A 19,328-nucleotide genomic window follows, 5' to 3' on the forward strand; every position below is an offset into this window, starting at 1 on the left:
ACCGCCATGAACCTCCGAAAAGTCTCAATTTATCCATAAACAATTTCAACCACAATCACCCTCAAACTCACCCTTACACCCCCACAAACCGAAAGCTTCAAAAATCGAATACTCTCCTCCCAAAATTCCCATTCTTTCCTACAACTTCAAAAGAGACCCAAAATGGGTCATTTGACCCAACAAGTAGTCCATATTAAAAACTCCATGAAAAACTCACCCCCACTTCTCGATCCTCCCAATTAACCTAATTCCACTCTGACTCAATCAAACCCTCCCAAACAGCCCCAATTTGTCCACAAACAATTCCACCCCACGACCGCCCTCAAACTCACCCCTTCCACCCCTAAAACCCGAAAACTCCAAGAACTGACTACGCTACTGGAAAGGCTCCCTCCAAAAAATCCCTTGGATCTCGAATCGATGGAAGTCGAACCAAGAGGCCCGACCACGCGGCGCAGCCTACCGGAGACCAGCGCCCACTGTCTCTAGTGACATTCGCGGCGCACGCATGGCAGGTTGGCAGGCTTAGCTGCTCGCGGGGCACGGCTCGGCGAGCATCGGCCGCTCAGTCAAGAAACTCGGCTGCATCGAATCACTACGGACACGGAGCGAATACGAGTGTCAGCGAACGAGCGAGCGAGCGAGCGAGCGAGCAAAGCAAAGCGCGAGCTGGGCGAGCGAGTTAGGTGGTGCACCATCGACTTGGTGGCGGAGGTGTCGGGAAATCACGATACGCGAGCAGCGAAACGGTTACTCGTATCGGTTCCTCGTCCGGCCAAGAGAATTTCGGCTCTCTGCCATGGTCGCGGAACGGCGCGGTGGCTCGGCTCGCCTCGCCTGGATACCGAACGGACACGACTGATAGTGTGCGCGTCGCGCGGCGGGTTCTGCGTCCTCTGTGCGGGATACACGGTCCGGTGTGCGGTCGATTCGCTCGAGGAAAGTGTCGCTCGTGCGTACCCTAACCCCTTAGTACACGGAAGGGAAATCGGAAATATTGCTCGGACGCCTGGACTCTTTTTCTCATTCTCTCATTCTCTCTCTCTCTCTCTCTCTCTCTCTCTCTCTCTCTCTCTCTCTTTCTCTCATATATTCTCTCTCTCTCTCTCTCTCTTTCTCTCATATATTCTCTCTCTCTCTCTCTCTCTCTCTCTCTCTCTCTCTCTCCATCTATCTATCTATCTATCTCTCTCTTTCTCTCTCTCCCCCTCCCCCTTCCTCCCCCTTCCCTCTCCCTTCCCTGGACAGCAACTCTTGAGTGATCCTCCACACTGCCAACGTAGAAGGAAGAAAAATAATGGATAATTGAAGATCCAAAGAATTCTGTAATGCCGGGGTGTGTATCGGTGGTCGGGTGACAGTGATGAGTGTTCGTCCGTTAGTGGCCGATACCGTCCGTCGTCGTCGTCGCCGTCGTCCTCGTCGTCCTCGTCGTCCTCGTCGTCGTCGCGGTGGTGGTGGTGTCCGTCGCTCGGTGCTTACGTGACTGTGACCGTGACTGCTGCAGCGGTGCCAGGCGTGATGTGGTTCGTGTGCTCGGCGCTCGTCGGGATGCAGTGAGTAAGCTTAAGTCCTCTTCTATGTCGAGCTGCCGTCCGTCCGTGCGCGCTGCGGCGGCGGCGGCGGGCCGTGCCTCTGGCCGCCCGCGGAACACCGTAACCGTGTGCACGCCTCTCGGCGAGACGGACCGTCTGCGCTGTCTAGTTACTTGTTTATGTGCCACGGATGGCACGAAGGTCGCCGCCGGAAATGGGTCGGGAAATCGGTTTGCCGACGCTGGGAATTGACCCTTTGCACTCGATCCTTCGATGGGAATGCTTGGACGCTTTATGGGGAGAGGGGATGTTTTGTGCGTTGGACGACGGCTGTTTCGTTTCTCTGAGTTGTATGGAGTATGTTGAATATCAGATTTTGTTTTATTGTATGGAGTGTGTTGAATATTAGATTTTGTTTTATTGTATGGAATCAAGTGTTACTGATAGTGCTAAGGGTTGATAGGGTGAAGACGTTGGAGAAAAATTGGGAGTATTGGGAATTGGCAATTGGTTGTTGGGGGTGGAATTGGGAGTGATGTTGAGGTTAAGGCATTGGTAATTGGCGAGTAGAGCAGGAAGTTGGGGGAACGTTGTTGGGTGTTAATTGGAGTAATTTGATTAGCTGGTCGTTTTATGGTGTGGCGTTCGGAGTTATTTTGTTGTTGGCCTGTGGACTGGGGATCGGGTAAATATTTTGGCGACGGCACAGCGTCGGATCCGCGCGAGCTATCGATTCGCGGCTAAATCGACCGAGAATTTCTCGCCTCGGTGTTCTGAGGGTTGTTACTCGGATTTTTGCGAGATTTTCGGATTTCCCTTTGTTCCGGTTACTGTTGTTCTTTTCTTTGGATCTTTTTTTCGTGGGAAACTGATAAGCGGAGAGTTAGCGGCGGCGGTTTTTTTTTCTTTTCTTTCTTTCTTTCTTTCTTTCTTTGGTCGTGGTCGCTGCGCAATAAAGGCGGCCCCGAGGCAACGCTTAACATGGAGGCTCCCGTCCCGACGGGCACGTTCGCGGTGCCCGACGAAAAAGGGGGTTTCCGATCGCGGGACACTGGCGACGCGTTTCCCATTTCCGGTCTACGGTGTTGTCCCCCTTCGAGAAGCCGTAGGATCTTCGGGACGGGTTTCTGGTCGTTGAGAACAACCCTTGATCTACCCTTTCGTATCTTGTATTTCACCTTGGTGATTAGAATTTTTAATTGATAAGAGTATCGCATCGTATTTTTATTTATCAGTTTTTGAAATAGTACTGTTATCGTTTCTCTGTTTCTAGACACCCCTTAATCAACCCTTTTTTATGTTACTGTACACCCTTTAGGATATTAGAATTTTTAATTGATAAGAGTATTGAATTCTATTTTCATTTATCAGTTTTTAGAAACCTTTTTGTATGTTACAGTACATCCTCTAGGATATTAGAATTTTTAATCGATAGGAGTATCACATTCTAAAAAATTGTTAAATTAATATAAACACGTCTTAATCGAGGAATTTTTTCTCTAGTTTCCATATACATGGAGTGTTAATTGTCCAATTAAATCGAATAATCAAGCTTCCACTGTAGTTGTGTTTAGAAATGTTCGGATAATTGCATTTCTGGGGCAATTGATGTTTAGATAGCCAAGGTTTTACTGTAGTATGGAAATCGAGAAGAAAGCAATTGGCTATTTGTGAAATTCGACTCTGATAGGATCTGTTTTCTTCCTAGATTGATTTGCTACATGAAATGCGGTGTAAAGAAAATTGGTGAAGTAAAATAATAAGTAAAGAAAGGATATTTGCCACAGAGAGGAAATTGGTGACGTGACTAATCATATGAAATAGAATGTAGAGAGAACTGATAAAATAAAATAAGTCGAGCAGTAAATCTGCTGAACTTGAATGTGTTTTGGCAGCAAAATTTGAGAAACGAAGCAGTTATTTTGGCATGTAAACAACATCCATTCATTTAGCAAAGTGATTAACTGCTCCCAGCAAAATGTCGAATTTTATTTACCCTGGAACTATCAACGAATTAGTGTCATTTATTCTTAATTTCTTATAGAAGATGAATCTTTGATATTCTTTCAGATTTAAAACAATCTTTTCTATAACTGAATCGATTTATTTAATAAGTACCTTAATAACTCATAATCATAAATCAAAAAATCTAAAATTACTCACTGTCGATAGTAGTTTTACTATTGAATTCTATTCAGAATCATTCAACTGCTAGAAGTTTCAAAAAACTGTTAATATTAGTTAATATTAGTTAATATTAATATTCAATTTCTATTCACAAATATCGAGTGATTGTCATATTTGTTAAATTCTATTTCAAATCTTTGCCACACGTTATTATACAAGTGGTTAACCGTTGCAATGTCGAAAAAATTGATAAAAATTCCCAGGAAATAGCAAAAACGGGAGCAGATTATTTGTCCGTATGAACCGGTTAGAGCGTAGGTCGTCGGAAGCCGATCGAATTATACTGATATTGGGCAGTGGCTGTCGATCCAGTGTATTTACACGGTGGTCACGTACACCGGGAATTTCTGTAACGCGGCTCGAGAAGTCGAACGCGAGGGCCGTGTTCCTGCGTGCACGGTTTAGTCGCGAGGCCGACTCGAGCAGTACCGTAGTTTCAAAGATTAGGTTCTCCAACACTGGAACTACCAGGCAGATCGACGCCACCATTTTAATCTGTTACTTCGTAATTATTAGAATAAAAGAAAATCAGATATTATTCAATTATAATGAGCAACGAAAAATGAAATGTTACTCATTGCTACGTATGTAGTTTTTATTTCATAATTATCGAAATTAGGTTTTAGGAGACATTGAATTGTAATAAATTATATACAATAGAAGAATATTGAGATTTTGAGGTTTTCTAGTGAGAAGTTTAAGGAAAATAATAAATAAGTTACTTTACTAGAAGAATTTGAATAGTATCGGTTTCTAAGGACAAAAAGAAAGTATATTTTCTGTTTGGATAATTGCAATGTTTCTATTATATCCGCGTATTACCACAGTATTTGTAATTCGAGTGAAAAGTTGTATCAAAAGTAGAATGCAACGTTGATACGAATCAACGCAGAAATTATATTTTCGTTTCAGTTGAGAATCTTGGGAATTCTTCGTTGACCTCACGCACTGCTTTAATATTTTTCATTCGAGCCAAAAGTAACGTTGCCAGGTGCGAAACGTAACGCAGATTCGATTGCGAACTACGGACTAGAAGGAACTATGTTCGGTTTTCTATGAGGACAAGTGAAAATTGTCCGTTGAACTTACATACTGATTACGCACGAGTTCGCGATTAGCAATTTAAATGAAAAGTCACGTTGCCAGATGTGAAAATAAAATTGATTCTTGAGAAACTGTGTTTCGTTTTGGACGGGGACGCTGGAATTTTTCTGTTGAGCTTATATACCGGTCACATATACGTTCACCATTAGCAATTTAAATCGGAAGTCGTGTTACCAAATGTAACATTGATTTGTCTTGACGTGGAAGTTCTAGGGACGAAAATTCTATTCCATTCGGGGATTAGAATATCGAAATATTTTCAATTAAAGTCAGGAATTGTCGTGAAATGATTTTGTTTGAGTAATTTTATTCCGTCAGATATAAATGTACATTATCGTTTGTTAACCCTTTGCAGTCGAAAGTTTCTTACTAAAAATATTCGACATTCTCCGATGAGATACAGACGATGTTCTTTGAAACTAATTAATGAAAGAACATCAATAAATTAACCCTTTGAACTCTGTAGGTTCCAATATTGCACCAGTTATAATAAATATGTTAATCAATCAAAGAAACTACCCTAAAATTATTCGATTTTCCACACATCCAGATTTTTTACTGAAAAGGAAAATAAAACATCGAAGGAATGTTATAGCATTTTTCATTTTCACTAGAGATACCATAAAAATTAGTTGCAGTTGCTGATAAATTACAAATCCAGCTGCAATGCTAAGGGTTAAGAACGAAAGTTATTTTATTTCAATATTTCATGTATTGATGCATCATGCAAAGTTCAGTATTATATAAAAGACTTTATAATTTTGCAAATCAAATCAAGTGGTGACTGAGAACCATTATAATTATATTATATAATTTTGCAAATCAAATCGAGTACAAAGGGTTAATAGAGAACCAGTGAGAAATGAGTTTAGAGAAATGGAAATGCTTGAACATGAGTATTTAATTTCAGAAGTGTACCGAATATTTCTGAAACATGTTTAATACATGTTCGTTGGATTTAAGGCGCAAATATAAGTGGACTGTGGTTTTCGGCTGGAAATAGCTTTCAACTTTCACGTCTTTCCTTTGACTGAAGAGAACATCGTAGATTAGCTCGTGGTTTTGTAGATAAGTCCACAAATTCGAGTAGTTGCACGATGATTCATAGTCCATGCATCAATTGCAATGTAATTTTAGCCTGCGAGGCGTTTAGAAATGTTTAGAAATACTCTGTTGACGAGTAGCGTTATTTTTCTTTGAAATTTTCTACTTCTATTTCGAAATTCTCGAAATTCCCCATTTATCTTCAACGTTCTTGCAATTTTATTTACAATTTTCCACTCCATTTGTGGAAAGTCTTCCATTCACTTTCGAACGTCTCCTTCAAAATATTCTCTTCACTTTTGAAATTCTCCGTCTTCAAAATTCTCTTAAAATCTCCCATTTACTTCTCAAATTTCCCTTTTACCTTCCAAACCGTCCGCTTCGCCCTGAAATTTTCCATTCGCCTCGAAAACTACACGTTCCTTCGTAATCATCGAAATTCCAATGAATCATCTCCAAAATTTTCCGTTTACCGTATTCAGTTTTCCTCTAGTCTTCAAAATCATTCGCACTCCATTAACCAGTTAACACTAGGTTTACGGGCATTTATTGTACACTTCATTCTATTATTCCTAAAAGAATTGATGCTCGTTTATTTAGACTGTGGAAACTGGAGATTTGATAGTAGGTAATTGGGGTACATGTCAATGTGATCGCATCAATCAAAATCGGCGTAAACATTAACAAAATAATATTTCTAAAATCCAATATGCGTCAATTTGACGCGTTCCGTAAACCTAGTGTTAAGTGTGGAATTTAGTTTAAAAAATCTCTCCTTGTGCGCGCAATAAAATCAAATAATGAAGTGTATACTCATTAAATGCAGGCTAAATGCACTTAAAATATATCCTAACGAAAAACTAAGGCGAAACGAAGAATTGCATGTTTGTCTCGAACAATAAATAATCCATCGTTGAAAAAGTTGTTAGAGCACCATTAAGAGTTTCAAGATGACGTGTATACTCGTCAAACACAGTTAACTCTTTAACTACCAGAGGGGTCAAATGACCCATGCCTGATGTCTTCTTTTTGCAATACTTAGAAAGGTAACAAATGTTTCTCTGAGAAATTATTAAAGAAATTCATTTAACACTACGCAAATTGAATTGTAAATTAATTAAAGACTGAACAGATGCACTCTTGGAGTTTCTATAGTGAAATTTTAAAAAGTCAATTGAAGTGCTTGGTAGTTTTGTTGTTAAAACTGTACGTTTTCCTTGGAAGCGAGCCGCAAGTCGCCTCTAGCTTTGGAAATATATGAAATTGATAGCAGCTTACGTAACACGGTATGCAGAACCGCGAGAATCCAGAGGCGATTAGACGCCATTTTTCGCTGGCGTCCTTAACTCATTAAGCAAATAGGGAGTAACGGTCGCGCGACGTCTATCGCAGCCAGTGACGTGTACCGTTCCCAGTAACAAACAGATTTTCGTTCCGCCATCTTTCCCTTGGAAAACATATACCTGCTGCCTGGTCAACGTTGCAAAGCTTTCATTCCCATAATCCGTCCTTTGACGATGAAACAACGGGAACAATTAGTCGATAGTTTCTCTCTGGCAGCAAGCTGCGTTTCACTAACAATTAATAATTTCCTGAGAGCTGGGATTTAAAAACAATTGTTCTTATGGAAACACTTCTTTTGTTCTTTAGCGAAATCCTCTCCATGGAGATTTATGAAATTCGTCGCTCGGTAGTTGGTTTATTGATACCTCAATCGTTTGATTATTTTATTATTTTATTTGAGTTACTACTTTTATCGAATTGCTTGTTTGCGTTAGACGATTGATTTTTCGCTGTTTTGACGAGCATAACTGCAACGAGATATTGGTAAACGTGGACGGGAGTTGTTTTGGTTGATTAACACTATTTTTGGAGGTGTTGAAAGATGTTTTTTGAAATTTTTAGTTAGTCGTTTTTCTAGTGTATTCTGAATCGATTTTATGTATAATATAAATATAGTTTAATAAAACTAACTATAGAAAGTATCCAATATTCAAATGAGGAAATTGAACTGAAAAAGTTGTTTTCAGTTGAAATTTCAGTTGAACAGTGAAAGTATAAATATACGATAAACATTCGAATGTTTAATCTAGACATATTTCTTACTGGACATTCGGACGAACGAATGCAAAATATTTAATACATAAAGACACGCATTACAAAATCTTCCCAGGAATCCTTCAGGCATCAAAGTAGTTGAATTAAAACTTCAGTGCACAGTAAAAATGTTATTCTCCTCGAAAGAAATGTACTATTATTTAAAAACACGTTATTAAAATACTTGTTCCATAAGGCATTTCAAGCTGAAGTTATTAAAATAACAGCGCACGATAAGAATGAAAGAAGGCGTACAGCAACATTGCAAATAGAAAGCCCAGAAAATTGCGAAGAACGTTACCAGCCGGCGAAAAAATACGCGGCGAAATTAACAAAATTTTATCCGGGGTAGTAAAACTTTATATCTGGGAGCGCACTCGGTGAAAAACGCTGAAATGTTGCACTTTACTGCTCGAATATATACCGCGGACGTAATCCAGCGGAATTAAATATGAATAATGTAATGGTGGATCAAGGGTGCCTTCCATTCCCGTGTGTCTTTCGTTGCGTTTCTCCTCTTCTTTTCTAATAATCCGGATCCTGCGGCTTCGAAACGCTACGCGGCTGTAATTTAATTGTTGATGCCGGCGAGCCTCTCGTTCCCTTTTCGTCGTTACTTGCAATTTTTCCCGTCGCAATCTTCCTGTGAAATTTCTCGAACGAAACCAGAAAAAGTCACTAGAAACTATACTCGACGCTAGAACTACCGGAGAGGTCGAAATGACTCATTTCTGATTGCTTCTTTAATAATTATTAACCTTTCGCGGACGAACATTCCCCGAACTATACAAAACCTTTTGTAGATTCTCCCAAATCGCACATCGAATGCCTAAATAATGTGAAATAAGGAAGTTATGTACCGGTTTCTTGCTATTTGAGCAGTCGAATCATTTGTTTGCAACTTAGCATTACAAACATGATAGTTTGATCTCGGTAGTGTCGACATTCGTTCGCAAAGGGTTAAAAACAATGTAGTTCTCTGAGAAATTACTGTAGAAATTGATTCGGCAATAGGCAAATTGAATTGTTAATCAATAGAAATCTCAATGGTAGCATTGTTCGAGTTTTAATGGAAAGATTTCGAAAAGTCAGTTTCATTTGGTAGTTCTAGTGTTAAATTGTTGACGTGTACAGTGTCTAGTGATTTTTCCTTGAAACAGAAACAACGAAAACCTTTTGGTTTAAAATTTGTTTGAGTATTGTTCGGATAATAAACAATTCTTACGTAAATCATAGTAGTATATTATCATATTGCGTTCAACGTTGTATTCTTATTTTCACATGGATATTTTATTTAAAAATCCCGACGTACTTTCAGCTCACAATCTTCATTGAATTTTCCCACATTATTTATTAAGCAATTCTACCCAGCTACACAGTGCACCATCGAAGAAATTTGCTAGTCACTGCACGAGTAAATAGAACTCGCCTCCCTCGACACGGATTGAGAACCGCTGCCCAACGACCGGCCAGATTAGATATCTGAATCTCGAATGTATCGACGCGGATATGTTAACACCGAGCCAACCACAAAGAGAATTGTCCCTCTTTCGAGAACACGTTGGCGATCGTTAAACGCCTTTTTGCCGGTCGCCGGGGCATATAAGGAAAGCATTATTGCCCGGCGAGAGAGAGAGAGAGAGACACAGATGAATTCCCTTGATCCATTAGACCAATCATCATTACCCTATTCACTAAACTCGGCTAGGGGAATCGCGCGTGAAACTCGAGCGCTCCTTAAACATCGATGAAAACGGTAAAACCGCGCAGAATTCCATCGGAGCATAGCGAGGAACTCGATATCACGATTGTGCGCGGTTTAAAAAGTCTCTAGACGGTCTAGTTACTTTCCACGGGCCCCTCGGAATCACCGATAAAACGAATTATCGTGTTGCTAATCCTCCTCGGTGATGACGATAACGATTCCAATGGTGGAATCTGCATCGCGCGCGGGATTGATCGACGAAAGTGAACGCGACTCGTTGGAAATCGAGCTTAATTGTCACTAGGTATACTGGAAAATGCAACGGGCACCCGGTAAGGGGCCCAGCCGGGCTATTAGGTTTCTCGATGACCGTGAAACGTCTCTCGGATCAAGACATGACGAAAGCAGCCGGCCGTGTACGCGGTGGTCCGACCGGAAAGCATCGAGTTCGCTGTGGAACGGGGCTAGTGCGTCGATTCACGCGGTGGAAATAGGTTGAGCACCACTTCGGGCTGGAGGACCGCCTAGTTTTTGTCAGCATCGATTTGTCGGGAAGGCGTACGCGGATCGGTCGCCGCGGACCGCGGCAAACAAGGACATTTCCGAGATGCGGGCGCGACCAGGCTTCGTCGTGTCTAGGGATATTTTCGTGATCCGATTTTTATATTAGGCGGATTAATCCTTGGCACTACAAGTTGTTTTGTGATCTATCGGCAACTGCAACTAATTTTTATAGTACTAGCGAAAATTAGAAATGCACATTTCTCCGATCTTTTATTTTCCTTAATGCAAAATTTCGATGTTTGGAAAATCGAATAATTTTAGGGTAGTTTCTTTGATTCATTAAAGTGGTTAATATTAGAACTGGTGCAATATTGGAGCCTACAGAGTTCAAAAGGTTAGCCCTTAGCACTTTGTCATTAATAATGTATTGGAAAAAGAGAAAAATTGTATGCACATTCTATGTCTAGCTTTGCTCTAAAATATAACAATTGATAACGGAAACATGATATCTCATTTGTATTAACAAGACTTGAGTAATATTTATTTTTGCTAAATTCTATTTAAAATCTTCATCACGTGTCTCACACGATATTGTAAGCCTTTGCACTCGAACATTTCGATAGATATATTCAGTTTCTAATGAAACATCAAGGGTAGGTTTTGTAAGTAACATTAATGTAAATGATATAGAAATCAAGGAATAGGACTGTTCTATTTTAATTTTTCATGGGTAATTACGTTAAATGAAATTTAACATTGTACATCAAACTTGTTAACTTTGAACTCGTACAGGACCTATTATTTATACGTATTTGTTTCGAAATGAACAATAAATAATAGTAATAAACATGTACTGAGAACAGATTCATCAAAGAAATCATATTTCATGACAAATCACGAATGCACTTGAAAATACATTAATTCTAAGTTTATCCTACGATTTTAGCTGTCTATTCTTATCAACTGTAGCACGTATTATTTTCTTAGTGTTCTGACGGTAGATACACGTTTCTTTTAACATTAACACGTTAAATGCCATGGGGGTCACCGGTTACCCCCAACCATATCGAATTATAGTTCATTTAATTAAACAATGATTATTTAGAAACATTTCTATATTATACATAATGCCACCTAACGCGATGCCATTCAATCAACATGCAATAATAATAATGCAATTCAAACAAGCGATTTAATATTATATTTTTTCCATTCTGTGAATTATGAACTGTATTGGTGTTTTAAATAAAACATTAACATTTTGCACTCGAAGGTTCTCCATTAGAAATATTCTAGAAACATCGAAAGACTTCCGACACTCGAAAACATCGTCAATTGTCAGCTCTTGCGATTCTCATCTGCAAAAGCTCACGTCCTCGACTTGGAATCATTCGAAACTTCGATGCGAAGTCGGGACTCGTCAACCTTCGTTCTCCAAACGAAAGTTTACCCGACGTTGCGCAACTCGGCCGCACAGTTTCCCTGAAGTCGTCATCCACCGATTTTCCATCGCGTTTCTCAATAACGGGAACCATTTGCAACGTGACCGTGAGAGAATCGATTCGACTCGAACGAAACTCGACTCTTTCGTTTGTGCAACATTGCCATATCAATTTCCTGGGAAACCATGGAATGCCGGTTAATCATTCTTAACATGTTTATTATCTTATAGAGATCTTACTATACATCCACAAAATTGTGTCACAATAAATTCCAGGATTCGAGTGAACGAATCATACTGATTTCAATGTTTATTCGAAATTGATCGATTCGAATGTAATATTGCAAGGAAATTACGGAAACGTGACAAATTACTGTGAAATAAAAATTTATTTTGTTTAAAATTAAATTATAGTATTTTGTATTCATTAGTTTTATATCTAAGATTAACCTTTTGCACTCGAGAGGTGACTCTCTGACACCACTTGATTTGATACGACAAAATGAATTCGAATATTTGATATTTCAAATTAAAGTTTGCATTGCTACGTGAAATACTTAAATAAAACAACTCTGTTGCTTAATTTACCTATGAATTATCGTTAAATTAGTTTCAAACAATATGACTTGTATTTCGTCAGAAAATGTTGAATATTTCCATTGAGAAACTTCCGAGTGCAAAGTGATGTTTAAAACCTTCAATAGATGAAGATAGATTATCTATCAATCGCTTAATCAATAGAAGAAAAGGAAACTACGTGCTGTTCTCTAAAACTGTCGAGTAATTAAATCACTTGTCTACAACTTAGTCTATCAAATATGAACGTTTCATCCGCCGAAATGTCGACATTCGTCCGCAAAGGGTTAAAGTGCTCTTGGTTTCTCACTTTGAGATTCACGTCGACGTTAGTTCATTCGATTACAGCTTAGCATGACGCTCTATTTATTTATTCAAGAATATTCGGGAGTCATTGAAATGTTACCTTTAAATGGTACAATTACTACAAATAAATATAGAAAAAATTGTTGAAACAGGTAGAGGTTGCAATAAAACAGGGTGCTAAGTGTTAAACGATTACAGTTATCGTAACACTTGGCCGTAGACGCGCGAGATATCGACTGTTCGAGTCCTATTCGCATCGAATTCTGCGGCGAGCGCAGGACGATGGCGTCCGAGCGTATTCCGTTGGATTCTTCGGCGTCCACCTGGCTGAGGCGGGGTCGGAAAAGTCGCCCTAATTATTTCTGTCGAACGCAGAGCGGCGGCCTGGCCGATGCTCGATTCGCTCGCCGCGAAGTGGAACATGAAATTATTTCCGACGTCTCGTGGCTCCGCGAGCCACGTTATAAACGCTGCAGAAATGATTTTCTTGTTTCTCGGAAAAAATCTTTCCTTCTTTGTCAAAGGCACGTTTGTGAATAGTGGATTTCTCTCGTTTGCCGCTTGGATCTCGACGGGAATTCGTTTTTAACTGACGTGTTTTCGTTTTAGCGCGTTAAGCTTTGTTAGTCACTGGACTGACGCTTCTGAATGACTAGAAAATTGGAACATGCGAGATAACCGATGTGAAATGAACATGTTTATTAACACTCAGGCGACCGCCTAGAAGGAACTATAATTACAACCTTCTCCATTATCTTCAATTATACTGATTCAATTAATTTAGTTGAAAACTATGTTTAGAGTTTAGAGACTTACTAAATAACAAAAGAAAAAGATAAACAGAATAAAAGGCAATATGTTGCTGACTGAAACGTGGGAGATATCCCCATTCGGTTGGCAAAGTGTTAACGTAACTAAGTTGGTAATAGTGTGATGCAAAGATTGTAGCGTTAAATAATTAACCCTTCTCGAAAGTTTTTCACTGGAAATATTTAACATTTTTAAACGAGATACAGAGGACTGTTTGAAACTAATTTAACGATAATTCACAGATAAATTAAGCGATAAGGTAATTTTATTTCAATATTTCCTATAGCAATACGAAGTTTCATTTGAAATACTAAATATTTAATTTTATAGTTTTGCTGTATCAAAGGGTTAACCCTTAGCACTGCATATAGTTTTGTGATATGTCAGCAACTACCAATTTTGATAGTAGTCCTACTGAAAATTAACAATGTTGTAACATTCCTTAGACCTTTAATTCCCTTCTCAGTAGAAACTTTGTATATTTGGAAGATCTAATAATCTTAAGGTAGTTTTCTTAAAATTCGTTAAAATATTTAATATTAGAACTGGTGCAATATTGGAGCCTACGGAGTGCAAAGGGTTAATAGTTGTTCCTACTTTTGTTTGCAACAGTAGAGGAACTCAATGGAGAAACTCTAAGGTTTTCGGCGCTTAATTTGTTAAGTAGTCCTTTATTTTGCAAATATTTATATTTAATAGTACTCGGGTGAATTTGATTGAGTTAGTTTAAACTTTCAGTTCAAAATTAAAAAATTTATCTTTTGGGGGTGTAGTTTGTAAGGGAATTTTAACGTGATGTTTCTGAGCTGAAACAATTACCTATTTAATTAATATTAATCTAAACTTTCAGTTCAAAAACATCAGGTTAAAATTCCCGTACCAACTACACCCCAAAAGAAAAATTTTCCTCCCCATATTTCATCCCCAAAAATCGAACCGAGTTCAACCGTTGCCAAGTGAATTTCCACAGCGAACCAGCAATAAAGCAAAAGAACGTTCAAGATGAAATTCCATGGAACATTTCTCTGTCTACTCCACAGAAATTGCATTCAGGTGTTTCGCGCAAACGAAACGTCTTCCCCCGGAATCGTGTTGCGTCCCGGCCAAAAGAAAATTGTCGAACCAATGGCGTCCTCCCGCGCCGCGGGCATTATTCGCAATTTTTCCCTCGTTTTCGCGGGAACAGGAATTCCATTAAAGCTTCTCGAATCGGCCGGCTCTCTTTCATCAGCCGGGATCGATTTTCCCGTCATCGTCTATTTGAATTAAAACGAGCCAGACTTCGGGGAACGTATTAATCCCGCGGCCGGCGTCGGCTGAAACAAAAAGGAATGGGGCAGAGTGCATGGCGAGGGAAGTGGCGGGTGGGGGGGGGGGGGGCAGGAAAAGAGACGTTGCAGCGGAATTAACGGAGATACCGCCATTTCGTGGAATGCAACGTGGAGAAATAAAAATTTCGTTCCCCCGGGAATAAAAATTCCGTTACTCAACGAAATTTCGGAGAGCAACGGCCGAACGACGGTAATACGTGATTGGATATTCTAATTATAGCATGATTTTGTTTCGACTGAAAGGATTTCGGTGGTTTCAACCCTTTGCACTCGAAAGATTTTCACTGGAAATGTTCAATATTTTCCGATAAGATATAGACGACGTTTGAAACTAATTTAAGGATAATTCATATATAAATTAAGTAACAAGCTGTTTTATTTAAATGTTTCATACAGCGATACAAAGTTTCTTTTAACCCCTTGGCCTACGATTTCTTTCTCAACTTTGACCGATACGGCTACTTTGTCATTAATAATTTATTGAAAAAACAGAAAAATTCTAATCATATGTTATACCTATATTTCCTTTTAAGTATAATAATTGATTATAGAGGAATAATATTTACTTCGAATTCGAATCAACTGAGTACTATATATATTTGTTGGGGTTAAAATAGTAAATATTCAACTTCATAGTTTTGTTGTGTCAAATCAAGTGACTGATAGTCATGACCTTTGCACTCCAGAAGTTTTTTACTGGGAATATTCTATATTTTCTAATGAGACAGATGACGTTTTCTTAGATTGAATTAAGAAATCTCATGTGCATTCAGTAAGAGAACTATTTTATTTCAATATTTCGTACATTGACGCATTATGCGAAGTTTAATATTAACACGTTGAATGCCGCACGATTTCACGGCGGAAAATACACAAAATGGATGAAATTAAATATATCATTCGATTGAATTGCATTGCTACAACTGCACATTAGATAGTGTTATTTATAATATAGAAATATTTTCGAATAATCATCGTTCAATTGAGCGAATTAAAGTCGATTTGATTGGTCACCGGTGACCTCCATGGCATTCGTGTTAAATATCAAACTTCACAGTTTTGCTATGTCAAATCATTTGGCGACTGAGAGGCGCCTCTGGAGTGCAAAGGGTTAAATTGAGTTTGTGAACGTTGATTAGATTCAAGATTAGTTTGTTTTTGCCTTGGGATGGGTTTTGGTGTTTTTGTGTTACGTTTTTGGTGATTTTAATTGGCGGACGCCAATTGATTAATTCTTAGGAATTACTGTTAATTGAATATTCCAGTAATAGTCGGAAATTAATATTCCAGTTATAGTCAGAAATTAATATTCCAGTTATAGTCAGAAATTAATGTTCTAGTTGTTCGACACGAAGTTTGTAGTGATTCCTGATGAAACGGACGATCAAACGTAGTACTACACGATTAAGTATTTGAGAATAGAATTAAAAATAAACGAAAATTATACTGAATTAAAAATCAATATATATATATATATATTGATAGTTAAGTCAATATACATCTATGAACTAAATTCAGATGGTTTTGTAATTTATCAGCAACTGCGACTAATTTTTATGTTATCTCTAGTGAAAATGAAAAATGCTGTAACATCCTTTCGATCTTTTATTTTCCTTCTCAGTAGAAAATTTGAATGTGTGGAAAATCGAATAATTTTAGGGTAGTTTCTTTGATTCATTAAAATATTTGATGTTATAACTGGCGCAATATTGGAGCCTACAGAATTCAAAGGGTTAAAAACCAGGAATACTAACTGAAATGGCACTACGCGAAATACTTGTGAATATTAATATTTTCGATCGAGCACGCTAACCATACCGAAATGTTGCGCCTCGCGATATTTTCCTTTCGCCAGTCCCGCGAATGTTTCGCTCAAAAGACCATTAGAAATTTACGAGGTACGTGAAAACACAGTTTAACGAGGCTTAACGTAGCACCGCGCACTCGGACGTCGCTCGAACGCACACAGGCCTGTTCCTCCGGTAAAAATACGTCGAAAACGTGGAACGAAGTTTTCCCGTGCGACGCTCCGTTCCCGAGGAAATCAATTTTGAAAATGCACGCCGCCCCGCTCGGGCCACGTGACCTAGTTCGCTGCTCCCTTTTCGAACGCGAGTTCCTCGGAAACGAACCGTTTTACGGGGAAAAGTCGCCTCGCGTTTTCGATGCAGTTTTTCTCGTGGATCGCCGAGCGCGTGGAACTTTTCCTAAAAATTTTTCGAAATTCTCGACTCGTTTTGCTTGGAGAATTTACTCGAGGAAGCGTTGTTTTTTAAATCGAGTTCGAAATTGCTTAAGATAACGTGGAAATGATGAAATAGGGTTAATTACATTCTTGTAATTATATTTCGAATTATTAGATGTAGAGTTTTTGTGATGAATAGTTTAATGAGGATTTAAGCAGCTGATTCTTAATAATAATTTATTAATGATTCTGGGGGTAATGGAAATTTCATGGTATTATATGATATCATTAATATTAATATTATTATTATTATTATTAATGTTACATTAAATTATCACTACTCATTAATTTAATTAACCGACAAATTTCACGAATCGTTTAGTAATCATTTCCGTCCATTTCCAATTGTATTGATTATTTAATATTATCGAATCATTATAATACGATAATTTTCTTTCGTTTATCTATACTGCATCATCATTAATAATATTAAATGTAACCTTACAACGTAATATTACACGGAACCACCAGGAATCGTTAATAATTTAATCGATCGACAAATAATCGCACGAATAATTTCACGAATCGTTGAACAATCGTTTTCTCCTCCGTTCCCAATCGAATCGATTCGGTGAATCGATGCTCTCCTCGAAAGGGAAGGGAATTGTCGATCCACGGACAAACGACTCGATTTCCTAACACTCGAAGTAAACGTGTCGGCCCGGTCGTCTCTGTTCGAGTCGCGACTCGTTCGACGTTTTAATTCGCGCGATGATTGCTCCGCGATTGATCGGCTTTGACGGAGGGCCAGCCGACTGGTCTGATTGATTTAATGGCGGCCGGGGATCCTTTGAGAAATATTCCCGATCACCGAAACCAGACGGTTCTCAATCGAAAAATAAAACAATCGATCGGACGCGTTCGTTCGCGGCGAGTGATTCGTGCCGCTCTTTTCACGGCTGCTTATGGCGGCGGCGGCACCATAATTAACCCTTAGCACACCAGATGGTTTTGTAATTTATCAGCAATTGCGACTAATTTTTATGGTATCTCTAATGAAAATGAAAAATGCTATAACATTCCTTCGATCTTTTATTTTCCTTCTCAGTAAAAAATCTGGATGTGTGGAAAATCGAATAATTTTAGGGTAGTTCCTTTCATTCATTAATAATTTAATATTATAACTGGTGCAATATTAGAGCCTACAGAGTTCAAAGGGCTAATTCTAACCGGACCACGATGTGACTTTGAGTCACATTCGAATTTTTCACTTAAATTTTTCGATTACTTTTTATTGCATTTCCAAAAGATTTGGATTACATTTCCAGAGATCTGCACATAGTTTTCCGAATTATGCATCGAATGCTTGAACAATAGAGAAACCGGAAACAATTTACTGATCTTCTGCTGTTTTAGTAATTAAATCCTTCGTTTGAAACATAGTATCACAAGCATGAGAGTTAGATCTCCGTAGAGTGTCGACGTTCGTCCGCAAAGGGTTAATATCATATTTTTTCCATTCTGTGTATTTTCCTTTGTTAACACATTGAACGCTGGCTAAATTTCAGCTACTAGAAACGGGAGTGTCGGTGATTATTTTAATATGTTTTGAAACATCAATCAAACCGTAATTCGTAACTTGCGGAAAAGAATAGGGAATTCGATTTTGTCATTTTAACTTAGATTTGTGTTACACATATCTAAAATGTTACATTAACACTAGATTTACGGAACCCGTCAATTTGACGGATACCGAATTCTTTTAATATTATTTAGTAACAGTTTAAGTATGTTTCGATTCGTGCAATTATACGAGTACGCGTTGCAATACTTCGGTTTCGAAGCTACAACTTTCGTGATTTACATGAACGAACACGTAACTGTCTAGCAACAATAGGATAAAATGTAGAATAAACGTCCGTAAATCTAGTGTTAATCTAGGACTAGCAATTAATCGATAAACATTCCGCATTATCGCGAGGCCGGCGCAATGTGTTAAATCGTGCGGCGTCCAACATGTTAAATTCGAACGAAACAGAAATATACGACACAGACCACTCTCGTAATGACGCTCGCGCACACGAGTCGCTCGGAAGCCAATGACGGTCGAGTCCTGAGGGCAGAGAATTTTCGAAAAATATGATCGGTCGTGTAAGAAGTTAATGGCCGCCGGGATGCCGGTTGTTTCCGAGGTGCGCCGTGATCGGCGAGTTTTTCCTGGCGGCGGACTCGGTTCGATTTTCCCGGTTGCAACGATGAGCTTGCAATTTTCATTCTGGCGAGCAAACACCAGCCGAACATTTCCATTTTCCCTTTTTTCCCCCGCCGCCGCGAGTGCTGCGGTGCTTTTTATCATCGAACCGCCGCGAGAGGATCGCGCGTGCGTAAAGAGGACTGTGAAACGTTTTTTCACGATCGAGAGTTTTCGATGGTTCTGGCAAAGACTTTGTAACAGCATGGTTGATGATGATTAGAATAGTGATAACAGTGTCGGTAGAATGAT

The 19,328-nt window shown here is 38.9% G+C and overlaps 1 protein-coding gene across 4 annotated transcripts in view; it reads left to right on the plus strand.

Moving 5' to 3' along the window:
• Positions 1–521: 521 nt before the first annotated feature.
• Positions 522–19,328, plus strand: part of LOC143174154 (uncharacterized) — a 101,153-nt gene continuing 82,346 nt past the window's right edge. Inside the window, exon 1 of one of the 4 annotated variants that reach the window (XM_076364720.1) lies at positions 522–1,560. The gene's annotated coding sequence lies outside the window, so the exon portion shown is untranslated. Of the gene's footprint in view, positions 1,561–1,877; positions 1,893–19,328 lie in introns of those variants that run through there. The other 3 variants (XM_076364721.1, XM_076364718.1, XM_076364719.1) reach the window with 3 other exon arrangements.

Source organism: Nomia melanderi, chromosome 2 (genome assembly GCF_051020985.1).
Source record: "Nomia melanderi isolate GNS246 chromosome 2, iyNomMela1, whole genome shotgun sequence".
NCBI classification, from domain to species: Eukaryota; Metazoa; Arthropoda; class Insecta; order Hymenoptera; family Halictidae; genus Nomia; species Nomia melanderi.